This window comes from Lepisosteus platostomus, chromosome 11 (genome assembly GCF_059453375.1).
Source record: "Lepisosteus platostomus isolate fLepPlt1 chromosome 11, fLepPlt1.hap1, whole genome shotgun sequence".
In the NCBI taxonomy this organism is placed as follows: Eukaryota; Metazoa; Chordata; class Actinopteri; order Semionotiformes; family Lepisosteidae; genus Lepisosteus; species Lepisosteus platostomus.
The window spans coordinates 5,794,057-5,808,091 of record NC_142621.1 but is presented as its reverse complement, the minus strand read 5'-3'; the positions used below and the strand labels follow the sequence as shown (position 1 = coordinate 5,808,091).

The 14,035-nt window shown below is 34.8% G+C and overlaps 1 long non-coding RNA gene across 1 annotated transcript; it reads right to left on the bottom strand.

The window, feature by feature from the left end:
- Positions 1–2,034: 2,034 nt before the first annotated feature.
- On the bottom strand, positions 2,035–2,900 carry LOC148651869 (uncharacterized). The gene is made up of 2 exons (XR_015925089.1): positions 2,734–2,900; positions 2,035–2,248 (listed from the first exon to the last, which is right to left on the bottom strand). It is a non-coding gene; the product is annotated as an uncharacterized LOC148651869 (long non-coding RNA).
- Positions 2,901–14,035: the final 11,135 nt, after the last annotated feature.

Here is a 14,035-nt window from a genome sequence, read left to right as displayed (position 1 = left end):
TAATAAAGGTGTGTAGACTTTTTATACCCACTGTATTTACAGTGTTTACAAAGAAGCCCCCACCCTTAAAATGCAGTCAATCTGTTAACTGTTGAACACATTTCAGTTTCTAAGTCAAGCACAAATAGATCACCCCCCACCAAAAGAGGTGGTGGTCTGGTATGACATGATGAAGATCAAAATTGTACCAAAGGAAGAAGAACTATGTCTGCAAACCAGTCACTAGAAAAACACGACCTAATCAAAATGAAGCAATATGATTATATCGTCAATTTACTGTAGGTTCAAATGTGTCTTTTCTGGCCATTAGCCAGTGCTGACTTTGGTAGTGAGTAAATCCGAAGTCTGCGACTACACTGAATTAAACAAAAATGTTATTAATTTCTGTTTCGAATTGAAAGCTTTGATCCCTTGAAGTTTAGCATTAAAGCACTCCGTGATGAAATTGTGTGTGGTGGTCCGGAGTAGGCTCTGTGCCTATGGCAACAGGAGTGAAACGAGGGACTTGGTGAACTCCAGCTGAGATGCACATCTGTCATGTCCAGTGAGATACAGTATGAGATGCCACAATGCATGTGACTTTTGCTAATTTATGGCCTTTTGTGTAGCAACTGCTTATTGGATACTGAGTAAATTAAAGTTAAGGGTATGCCACACGAAAAAAAATCATGCATTTTAACCCACAACATTAAATTATATTTTGACTTTAATAATAACAACAGTATTTGTATTCTGTTCCCCATATATTTATCTAAACAAAAAGGGAAAAGTAGAAGAATAAAAATCTTTATTTTCAGAAAAACCCATTTTGATTTAGAACAATCTTAGACAACATAGCAGAGATGCCTCAACGTGAATCACCTGCACAACAATATTGTAGCTTTTTTTTTTAAAAAAAAAGGGCAATCATTTTTTGTGAGTGATACAAATACAAAAACTTTAACCTAGCTATAAGTTTCCATTGCTTTATACTGTATATGATTCTGTGAATAATTCCAGAAGTTAAAGAAAGTTAAAATGCAGGAGCTGGAAAGTACGTTTTAATTTGTAGTGCAAGGGGGTTAATTTCTACTTAAAGGACGGATTTTATGCAATCTGTTCATTTGAAAATGTCAGTATTATCATTTTCTTTAACTGAAGCTATGGAATGGGGAATAAAGCAAAAGACTGCAGATTGACTCATTGTTCCATAAAAAACGCTGCCTTGCAGCTCCAGGCACCTGTGTTTGATGCTGTGCTAAGATGGCACCAGTATGGACTTTTCATGTTCCGCCCATATTCATTTGTTGAGTGAGCCTTTTTCCTCCCATCTCCCAAGAACAGAGTTAGAGCTGTTCTAAATGGTTGTTTTTTGGTGCGTGGAGCATTTCAGGAGATTTCACAAATGGGGGGGGGTTATTCCTGGTAAAAAGAACACTGGTTTAGGGCTGCAGTTGAGGTCAATGGCCAGGCTTCGTCTCACATGTGGTCATTTGGACTTTTGAATGTTCATAAATTCCCATCCATATGGTTTAGCATCAGTCAAAATGATAATAATCCATATCATGACTGAAGCCCAGTTTGCAAGCATTGATGAATTGACTTTGGGAATTAGGCCATTGTCTATCCTGCAGATTGTGACACAGGAGAGGCATCAATGGTAATTCATCCCTCCCTGTGAGATCCAATGCATCATGTTCTATGATGCACAGTATGGGTATCCCCAGACTCTTACAAACCTCCTGCTTCTGCTTCCAGTCCCAGTTTATCACTGCTGGCAAAGGAGAGGCAGTCAATTTCCTATGTCTCCCTACACATAAATCCCAGAATTCGCCACAAGTAACATGTTAACAAACCAATAAATAAATACTAGCACAGGAACCACCCACAATGACTCAGCATCCTGCCACTCCTCTGGTTGCATTTCTGCCAGGAGATCCTTCACTATATAGTGGGAAACTAGTCATAAAAATGAAAAGCCAGACTGTCCCATAACATCCCGACCCTATGCAGCAGGGAACTAACCCCTGACCCTCGTAAGCTCCAGACCAAACCTTTTTGTAGTCTATATGATATAGTATCACTTTATTGGAATTAATTATTTTTTTTCCAAGCAACGTTAAAGTCTTGGATTAACAGGCAGATCTTGAAGTAAGGTTTTTTTTTTAACAAAGATAGTTGTCAAAAAACACAGGAAGTATGAAATGGTCTTTGATGTGTGCCACGTGTTCCTGTATCCTCTTCTGCATCTGGACTCCATTTTCCTCCCCTATGTCACAAGCAATGAAATACACCAAACATGAGTCACGGCTGCAAAGATCATGGCTTGAGGCCTGTAAACAGTATGTGCTGGTCCATGTAATATACAGTAGACACAGCAGCTTGGTCATCGTTAACAGCTATTGCGTATAACCAAGTAGATGCTGTTTAGATCCTTTCTAGATATGAAAATCAAAGGTCATACCCACAATAAATTAGCACAGTAGCTTACAATTTTCTTTTCAGAAAATACAGCTTTAAAATTGAGGTTTTTACTAAAGAACAAATTGTGTATGTTGAAATATCAGTCTTTATTATAGATGTAATGGACGTGATACAATCATAACGTTTTCCTCCACCACACTTTACAGATGAGGTGGTGTTCTTTGAAGCATGTGCGGTTCTCTTATTTTTCCACACTTTTAACTGTTTTATCGCTTTGGTATAATTTTATCTTGTTCTCATCTGTACATAAATTTTTGTTCCATAACTCACCATTACATGGTGGAGGTAACGTCCCGGCCTGGACATGCCTGGCTGCATCTGGAACAGGCTCACTCATCTGTAACAGTGTGTAATGATGACTGCATCGATGACAGCTGCCAAATAAATTCTGACGTTTGGTCCGCATGTGTAGAAGAAAATTCTTTCTTGGGAGTGTCAATGACCCAGAACAGACGACCAATGCAACCAATAAGTTCACTGGGGAAAAAATGGAAAATCTGAGAGGTGTCAATTCCCAGATTTAAATCCGACTGAGCGTGTATTTTACTTGCTTTAGAAAAAATCAAAGTCAGAACGTCTTAAGAGTAGGCAAGAGCTCAAAGTGGCTACAGCAAAGGCTTGGCAAAGCATCTCAAATGATTAAAAAAAGAGTTTGGTGAGCTAAATGGGTCGCAAAAGTCATGCAGTTATTGCCTCAGGGGGATCTGCATCTAAATACTGACTTGTACACTCTGAAATTAACTTAAAGTGAATGTGTTCCAACACTTATGGTCACTTGAAGTCACTGGCTTGAGTGCAATGTTTTTCTCCAAATATGAAGAGGAAAAGAATCCATATCTGCATTTAATCACCCCACACTAAAATGTATTTGTACTTCTTTATATATATATTACAGTATTTATATACATTTATAAGTTGTAATACCTTTGTAGGGTACCGCATCAGTAGTATTTATTATAAACAGACCACAAGGAGTATATAGCTATACTGTAATTACTGCATTAAAAAAAAACAGTAAGAGCTACCCAGTTATTTGCTCATCATGGAATTATGAACCATAAAGTCCTTTATTTTTATTTCTTGACTATTGTGACTGTAGAAAACAAACAAAAGAGATTAATCATTATATGTTAGGGGGTAAAGAGTTCAAATAAAGGTGTTATGATAATATATACAGTATATAAAACACTATCTTAACTGCTCTCAATTTAATTTGTGTATTAAAAAAGTGAAGGTCAAAAACACAGTCAGTGATATGCCTTGAATTTAAAAAAGCATGTAACCCATAGGATTCTCCTTCAACTACAAGCTGAGACTTTTACTGAATAATGCATCGAGGAATCCCTACTTTCATTATTTATCATTTTCATCTACACTTGAAACATATTTACACAGGGTGTCTTCTTCCCAGGGTTTAATTTGAAATAAGCATTTTCACTCTTCCTGCAGCTGAATGACGATCAGCCTGTATTAGATTACTTTGCACTTTCTTATCAGTCTGTTCTTTGTGGGAACAAACATGGACATTTTAAATGATTTTGAATGCTTGGTTGGCGGAAATTTCTGGACCTGTAGTCTGTGACAAAAATAAAGAACAACTTAGTTTTGTAAATCTATAGTCCTTTCTTCAAATATCCCAAAACAGATACTGTACATTGTTTCCGTGGCAGAAAGAAGGACGATATTAAAAGCTTAAATCTGTAACCTGTAGTCAGTGCACAACAGTAAAAAACAATTTTGTTTCAATTCTTTTTTGTAGTTTTACTAGTTGTGCTGCCTGTGTCTCTAAGGCAACGATACCAATGCTTTCTGTTAAACATCTGGTGTACACAACCTCCCAGTCCATTCCTGATATATTTGTATCTAACCTTAACCCTGACCTAGGAAATTACCTCATTAGTCTCTGCTTCCCATTCCATTGTGATGAATTGAGAACTAATTGATTAACAGAAAGAGGACGGCTTGCTTCTGTTATATAATGACAACTGCTAATTTCCCTTGCCCCAGGGCTTGTGGCTCTCCTGTCTAACCCTCACTGTAGATATGTCAGAATGGCCTCTTCTGCAAGAGAGCTTAAAAGCATGCTTATTACGCCTCAACAGCTGAAGTAATCCATCAGATGAAGAATAATGTTCTTTATTTAAGATCTTTCTTTACAGGAATGCCAAATGCTTTTATGTAAGAAAAACTAAACTTGTCACTTGGAGATTTAATTATGGAATTGACTTTTTCAGCTATTTCCTGTCATAATTCCACCCATGCATCTTAGAAAAATAGCGGCGCAACGCTCTCCAGAAGGTCGGAAAAGCTTCTTTCAATCTCTTTTTTTTTACATCTACCTCTGCTAAACTATTATTTCAAATTATTTTGTGTGCTTACTAAGATACAGACACAGCATTATACAATGCCTGTATGTCTTAGGAGAAGAAGAAAGAGGAAGGTGTGACTGGCTTAAGTGCAGTACACTAGGTCATCTCCTGGATGAAAAGAAATAATAAATTAACTCAAATTTCAAGAGTGAATCACACTTAATTGATGTGAAGATCATAAAAAATAAAAGCCAAAAAAGACCAAGTTGTTCTCAAGTTGTAGATAAAATTATTTGCTTCCCATGGTAGGAGAAAATACTTTTTTTTTTCTAACTGGAAGCCAATTAGAAACGAATTCAAACTTTAATTTAATATCCAGCTATGACTCATCACAACCAAAGAAAATGGAAAACTTTTACTAAGTTCAGTCGTAACCTGAGCTGAACGCTGGAAGCACATAAAAATGTAGGTTTGTAACCATCGGTAAGCTCTTCAAGGATCACAATCAATTGCCATTACTGTTTGTTAGCTTATTCTACGTATGACGGTGTTTTTGGTTGGAAAATATCTCCTACTCTTAACCCCGAATACCCTCCCAAATTAATAACCATCAGTTCAGGTTTCCAGATTGTCTTTGAGAGTAATACTCTGAGACATAAACTGAAACTGAGACTATCCCGAGACTTTAAAAACACAGAATCCCAACATTGTGTATACAAAAAAACATCTCATTATTGCTGATGTAAATTGAACTTTAAAAGAAAGATGGAGGCAGCAAGTACGTGTTCTTAATGACAGCTACAGAATTGTGAAAGAAATCCATTATGGCAGTCCTCCATTTCAAAATCAGAGTCAGTAAAGGAGCGATTGAGCAATTCAAGAGCTGACATCCTTAACGCTAATGAGGGGATTTAGAATGATTTTCCGCCCACCTTTTTAATAAAAAAAGTATTGTTCCTTGGAAGTTACTGAGGAGGAGTACAATTATTTTCACAGAAAAGGTGAAAGGGGTCTAGTAGCAGCTAAGAAACACTTTTAAAAGTTCAAATAAGACATGTAATTTATTGCATAACTTGTCCAAATCAGATTATTTTTTAAAAGAAGTTACTAGGAAGACGACAGCAAAATCAACAAAAAATACACTTTGACTAAAGTGCAATTACCACTTAAATGAATGCAAATGTAATCACACTATAACCCTTACTGTGTTAATAAAATTCTCCTTAACACTTTAATTGTTACAGTGTGATGTAGGAGATGAGATATCAAAATGTATGAGATGAGACATTGTGTTTTTCCTTAATTTTCTTATTTTGAAAAAACATCCTTGGGCTGTATTTACATTGTTTCTCAATCTTTAGACATTTAGTCTCTTCTGTAAAGTGAGAATCTGACCAGCTCAAGGGTTCAGTAGACTTTCATTAGTCTTTTATTTCCCCCACAAGGAAGTGTTTAACTGCTTACAATCCATCAGGCTTTGTGTACAATCAGTAACTAATGAGGCTGCTGAGTAAGAACCATGTGACTTCACCCTTAATTTCATGGCAGCAAAACAAATCCCTTTTAGCAAGTCAAAAATGTAAGTTTAAATTAAAGTATGTAGCCATGGGCACTGCTGCTTGGCTATAGTTGCGATTGTTGTGTTTTGTGCATAATATTTGACTTTTTTAAACGTGCTTGCCCTACTAGTTTAAATTTATCAAAGTCACTGTGGTACACAGTAAAATAAATTATTGCGCTTTTTATTACTAAAAAGTTCAAATACTGTAAATTCAAACATTTTATTTGTTGCAGTTATTGTGACAGAAGAGACATACAGTATGAGTTATGACTTTTCAAGTCTACATAACATTCTTAGCATTACAAAAAAGGTTGCTTTATTGATTAATTCTGACAAAAAATGTAGGAATCAGATGCTGTTTAAATCTGAATGAGGCCTATTGTTTGTAGAATCCAAATCTATTCAGCTGAGCAGTATTCTGTATATGTTTAATATGCAATTTTATGTACTGTCACTCACTCTGTAAATAATGACATTTTCTTGGTGTTAGATCAGTTAATCCATTTTCACATAAGGGTTCAAGGAATATTATGCGTGACTAGCTGTCTTTATACCCTTTTGTTGATTTTTTAATATGCAATGCATCCCCTTTTTGGCAGTGACATTATTTACAGTATGATTCATTAATCAGAATACCAAGGCCAAGAGAGAGCTTTTATCCCTTTAGCCATGACTTCTATGGGATACAGTAACCATTTTATCTTCTTTGAGCTGCAAAATAAATTTCATAATATTCTCTAGCGTAACATTTCCCAGAACCCTGTGCTCTTCCTTATGTCAAACTTCATTTAGTGGAGGAACCAAAGATCTCCAACAGATGCAGATCCAAATTGCATTCTTGGTTCCTGCTAAATCTTGAAGTGGGAGAATTGTGTTTGACAAATATGTACATTTTGGAACATTAAGGCTAAAAAGGATCGAGAGTATCAGATGATGAAGTTTGTCTTGCGTACGTGTTCGTGCAAAACACACCAGACCTGGAACAAGAAAATAGTGCAGGAGGGCTCGTAAAAATGTTAGTTTCTCTTTCACAAATATTTTACAGTTGTGCCACACAGAGCGAAAGGACACCACTGCAAATATCTAACACTCTTTGTTATTGTTGTCCAACATCACTTGCGTCAAAACCAGTTGATCCTGAAAGTGCAGGCATTAGTGAAACTCATTTTGCAGCTCCAAAAAGGGGATAAAATCTCTTTAGATTTAGTTTGGACATGTAGTGTAAGTACATAAACAAAATTCACATTTCTCACTTATTACCTGTCATAGAGTGAAATGGAAATACACATGCAGCCTCAGTGTTTTTTTATAATATACACAGCTAATTATGCCATTTAATATTACTGTCTTTCAGGGTCTTATTGTTTAGAAAGGCAAATCCATTTCCCAGATAATTTTCTTTCAATCCTTATTTCATTATTTCATTACATAATTTGCCGCCAACCTTGTATGCTCTCACAGTTTCAGCTCCATTATTTTTAATTGGTTGTCCGTAAACATACTTTTAACACTGTGTCATAGTCTGTATTTTATTTAATCTCTGAACATGCATCATCCATCTATGGTTTAATTTTAAATGTCAGATTTAAACTCACTCGCTTGATTAATGCGAATAGAATTTGGGCCTTTCTTTGAAACAACAGCATCCGACTTTGTGCTTGCAAACTCAGGCACAAAGCCAGAGCACAGTAGCTTTTGGTTTTTCCTGACTTCCACTGTCAGATGCAGCTTCAGGATGCGGTTTAGACTGGAGAGAAATATCTTGGTTAATCCTAAATTTTAAGTAGCCTAATATTTTCCGAACCTGCGCAAATTTAAAAAAGAAACATTTTTCGTCTAATAAAAAAATCTTTACCAGTACTTTTGAATGATGCACTCAAACTAATTTGTTTACAACCATAAATAGCATATGTACATATATCTGTGATAAATTTAGTCTACATGATTAATGCCCCTGTTAGAAATAGATCAATTATTATACAGTGCATGTCTAAACTGATCAGCTTATATCAAGTCCTATTTTAAACTACTTTTTAAGGTGCAAAACGCAAGCTCAAGTAGGTGCAGATTCCTCTCCACTTCATTGAGATGGATGAAAAAGTTGTCTGGTCCTGTTGATTTAAGACGGCAACAATGCACAAAAGAGTGATCACTATACATAAATATTTACACATCCAAAATGCACATATTCGGCAGCTAAACGAAGGCTACATGTTACTCATTCATCCACATAAGGCTGCTGTATTAAATTTTCAATGCACTGCAGGAAAGGAAATAATTGTTTTCTTCCCAGTCGAAAAATAAAATTAAAAACCATGAGACAAATGTATTGATTTTAAAGTCAGAGGTGAAAAATGACCAGTTACAGTACATCATGAAAAGTTGTTCTTAACAGCGTCCTATGTTTAAGTATTGAGAAGCAGATGCTGTAAGGAGGGCATTGCAGTTCCATTTTGTGTCCATCACTTAGGCTGCTCATCATCCTTATTCTTATTGTAAGATTCTGGTGCTGCTTCTAAGAAGTATTTTCAAGAAAAAAATGAAAGTATAGAGTTTTCACATATTTGCGCAAGTTTACCGAAGAGTTTAACATTCTTTAGTGCTGGCATCATGACTTTGGCACAATGGTATTTTCAAAATTTGCAAAATCAAAATCAAAAGAAATAAAATAGTTGGACCTGTGTTAAATCTAAAGATACATTGCTGTGGTAACAATGCTTAAGAACATTGGTAATGTTGCAAATGAGAGGAGGCAATTATGCCTGTCTTGCTTGTAATTTATTAACTAAGTGAATTTAAAATTTAGTCCATTTCTTACAAGACCCCGGACATTCTACTGCTTGGCTGGGAAGCCGATTGCAGATACTCACAGCATTTTACATTAAGGTGTGTTCCTCTGTCTTAATTTTCTTTTTAGTTTTTGATTGTAACAACATGTCCTTGTTTCACTACTGAGCATGAAACAGTCCCCTGTGTTGGAATTATCTTAATAATGAAATTATTAAGATTATATTCATTTAGATTATTGACATAAATCAGGAATAGCAATAGGCCCTAAAACAAATCATTGTGGCACACCACTGCTTACTTCTAACCAGTTAGAGGCTATCTACTGTTTCAGTAATCCATGTACATATATTGACTTAGATTCCCATACTTTGTAATTTAAGAATCAACTTTTTAGAAGACCTTATCGCATGATTTCTGGAAATCAAAGTAGATCCTGCCATATTTGCTAGGGTTTTCTACTGTTGGCTGTTTGATTCATTCCAGAAAATACCTAAACAAGACCTTCCCTTTGTCTATTAAAATTTCATTATTTTTAAAATATTCTTCTAATTATTATCTATTTTTTTATTAATTGCAGCTGTGGGTATTGCTACCATCCTAAATGAGAGTTGAAATATCTTGCCTGGGAGCCTATGAATAACATTAATCTTGAACTCGAACTTGAACTTTATTGCCAGATGTAACCGGTAGATGTACGGGTACAATGGAATTCTTACTTACAGAAAGTCTCTCAATTGTTAAAACAAGGGTAAAAACACAAAGTGCAGACAGTGCATCAAGACAATATACAAACAAACAGTAGACAATGTACAAGTAAACAAGTAAACAGTTTAGGTATGAGTGGGATAATACCACCAGGCCCTGACAATTCTTTATTTTTGTGCTTACCCCAGTTAGAACCTCAGTTCTATCAGTTATGCTAAAATTCCCTTGTACTGATCGGGCATGTTCAGTAACATGGGACATCTCATCTATATCAGTTATTGTAAAAAGGTGTAGGAAATATTGATTTAGCATGTTTACTATATTTTATTATCTTTCATAACCTTTGGCTAACACAGAGATGAAGGATGAGATACAGAACCTTAGAATGAGAAAGTGTGGGTAATACATGTTCCTCCATTAAATCTCCTTTTTGAAATAACCAAATGAACACCCTACTGTGTGTCCAGAATTTAATTTCACTTCCAATACATATTCTTTCACATTGCTCATGTGAAGCTTTCCTCAATCCAAAAACTAGTGTTTATCTAAGAGCCATTATATAAACTAGGTAGAGATTCAGTAAGGATGCCAGTGACATTAAATCCCACAGTTCTTGCTAAAGGAAGTGGTAATTGTTTCCAGAGCCATTAAGTGTATCCCAAAGTTAGAAATATGTGTTAAGGAGAGGAAAGTTGTAGTCAGAACTAAATATTAGGCTTTGGCACACTGCATGATTCTCTTATATGGAATAAATTATGTTAAGCTTTAGTAAGTGGGTTACCCAGGCACGATGATTCACAGGCATGTGATTCCTAAATTTAAAAATATCACAAAGATCCAGATTGTTTGCATCTACAGCTGGGACTTAAAGATGTATAACCCCCCAAAAAATAAATTTCATACTGAAGTGGAAATATTTGAAGCACCTAATAAGATGTTTTCGTTGCTTCTCTTTATTTAGTTATTAACACGTAAAATGTTTAATCAAGTAAGGACTTGTTTTAACACCATTACGTGATAGTTTTGTCTCTCTGTAAAAGAAACTGACATTTAATGGATCACAAAGTCTTTTAAAAACGTTGATATCTCTACCTTTCTGTCAGGAAAAAAAATCTTCAGCATTCCGCCAAACCTGAACAGAATTCTGCTGCAGTTTAGTCACAGTCAACACAGGTAATGCTTTATTTTCATCAAGTCTGGCAGGGAAGTCCTGTTCGCTCATATCATTTGGCTAGCCCCTCATGATGGCAATGCACTGTATATTCCATCTCAGGATATGTTTTTGTAAAGTTCTGCAATTCTTTTAATTTTCATGATGCAGTGCGTTACTTAAAAATAGCTGTAACATGCAATGTATGGTATGACAAGGCATTGTTTAAGCATCCTTTGTGAGTTACACTGTTGTGCTCAGCTGGGACAGGAAGAAAACCCAGTAGCTGCTTAACCTTTCAGTCCAATTCCTGTTGGAAAACAAAGCAGCTTTGAATGTTCCAAATTCAATTTTAATACAACTTTTATGAGTAACCCTAGTGGGAAATAAAAAATGCCGAATAAAACTGGCATCGTTGGTATGGGAAGAACCACTTATTCACAGATACACTACATGTTCTAGGCGTGCCTCAAAATAAAAATACCATATTCCGAAAGGAAAATTGCTGTCAGAATAAAAAATCCTGCCTTGGTAATGTCACCATTTTATTAGCAAGCAAAGTAATGGAGCTTGTTTTATTTTTTGTGTTTTATATTTCCCTCAGATGCACTTTGTCTATGCTTTTCATAGATGTTCTGTAGGATACCTAGTTCCATTCTAAATTTCCCTTTAAATTTCATTGCCTCTGAGACAATAAATGCGACTTACTGCACAATAGTTTCAAACGCAGCTTTTAAATGCTCTTCCAACATGTGATCATACAGGTTTTCTCCCGTTCAAACTCTTACAAGAAACTACGCGCAAAAAAGGAAAACGGAATGTGTTTTTTTTTAGAAGAAAAATAATGGTTGTTCGTGCTCCTTTAAAATATTTTTTTCCTCCTACACAGTTGTTTTTTTTTACTAACTGCATGTGCAGGGTCGGCATTTCTTTGATTGAAAAACAACAATAAATTAAGTTAACATTCCACGGTTTAAACTTTGTTCAAAACACAAATAAGCATTGTACATGAATGGTATCATAAATGCATTGCAGGAAAACTTGCAAATCTGCAACAGTAAGATACACATAGTATTATTAAAATATCTAAAAGCAAAATGTATTTTGTACATAAATTACAAGCACAGACAAACTGTGAATAGCAGTGAAGGAAATGTGTTTGCTTCAAGTAATAAATAGCAATTTGGAAGTTACAGCAACTCTGGCTTTCCTAGCAATATTAAATTAAATCAATTAATTCCTTAAAAGCTTTTTTTCTTGCAAAACACGTCCACATTTAATGATTGATTTAAGAATGTAATGATTTTTTGGAATTTTTAACATACTTACAAATGTTACATACATACTGTGATATGGTTTTAAAATGTGTTTTAAAATATAAGTATATATATATATTTTAAATATTTTATGAGGAAAAGTGAAAAACAGTTCAATCAGCATTGGTTGAGTTAATGTACACATGAACAGAAGGCTAATTCAATTATTATTTAATCAAAGTCAAAAAAGCTGAAAATCATTTAAAAAATACACAACATAATCTTAAATCCAAAAAGGTATCTGTACCAAAAAGCTAAAATAAAATCTGTTTATTTGCAAAAATATTTGCAGCAGTGAATATTGTTCTTGATGGCAAGTAAAAGTGCCTTTTAGCTCTACTCTTTGTTTTCAATAAAGACATTGAGACATCTATTATTTTGGTATAAAACATCCCCATATATAGCAGGAAACAAAATATTGTCTGTTTTCCATTTTTGAATTTACATGTAGCAGCACAACAGACTACCGCCATTGCCAAAAGAAAACCTTTTCATTATGTCTGTCTAATTTCAGATAAAAGCTTTGTTTATCTATAATCATTGTTTGACTTGCACAAACCAACTTTTCTTGAAAATACATTGATTCTGATGTATTGCTATTGAATTTATTTGTGTGGTACTTATCCTGAATATTTTCTGCTTTCTAGTATAAATGAAGTAGTTACTAACTACAAGAACATACAACTAGAGAAAATGTTTTATTTTGCAAATATGGCTAATAGGTTTACAAATGGCATTTTACTAGTGTTGCAGTTATAGGTATTTACTGCATGAATGGCAACATTTTAATATTACTTTCTTTCCAAAGCTTGGAAAAATCAAACCTCATGCCGTTTCATCTGCAGTACGGCTTTAACACTGAAGGCTTAAATAAATCCAAGGTGTTTCGCATTTGTTTTCATACTATAGTAATTTTATAGTATAGGAATTTTTTGAGACTTCACACTTTTTGAAAAAATCAATGTGTATATTTTAAATCCTCTAATTATTGTAAGGAACGCACTCCTCCTAGACAGTTTTATCTTTTCACATAACTGGTTGAGTGACTATTGCCGAGGGGTGTAACTCTGATGACTCAGTCATTAGAAATGTTCTTGTCCAAGGTGAATGACTCACAAGGGTGGTGTGACTTCTCTGTAGTTGGTAGATATTCCTCCTCCTCCACTTAATAAATGTCTGCTTTCCAATGAGCTCTTCTTAACAGATATCAAACAAATACATTTTCCAAACGTTAGGGATTGTCCTTTGTTCACAAACTTGACTGCTGCATTTACAATAGTTTTACAGTATGTCTCTCACTTCCTCCAATGTTTTATGTTGTTGGTGGAGTTTTTTTTTTTTAATACGTTGGCTGCTTCCCAGTGAGAGGCAGTATTAATCTTCTCTTTAACACTTAAAGGTACAGGGGTCCAGAAATGTTGATTTACAATGGTGATTGATAGCAATCTGAAAGATGGAAAGTTAAGCAGTGTAGAACGCTGTTATTTTCTGTGTATAATTCCATAAAACCATCCTTTGCTCAGCATTGATATTCGTTACAATTCTCAGTTTTATATTTAGTTTACTTTATCGTGAAAGAGCAATTTATAGATTCAAAGTGACTTCAATTGTATTTGCTCTTTGAAAGTTTTCTCTGTTAATTCAAACCTGGATCATTTGGATCATACTTGTTATGTCTCTGACAGTTCTTTACCTTCCCATTATCTTCTGTTTTGATTTGCGTAGCTCTGTTTGATACTCA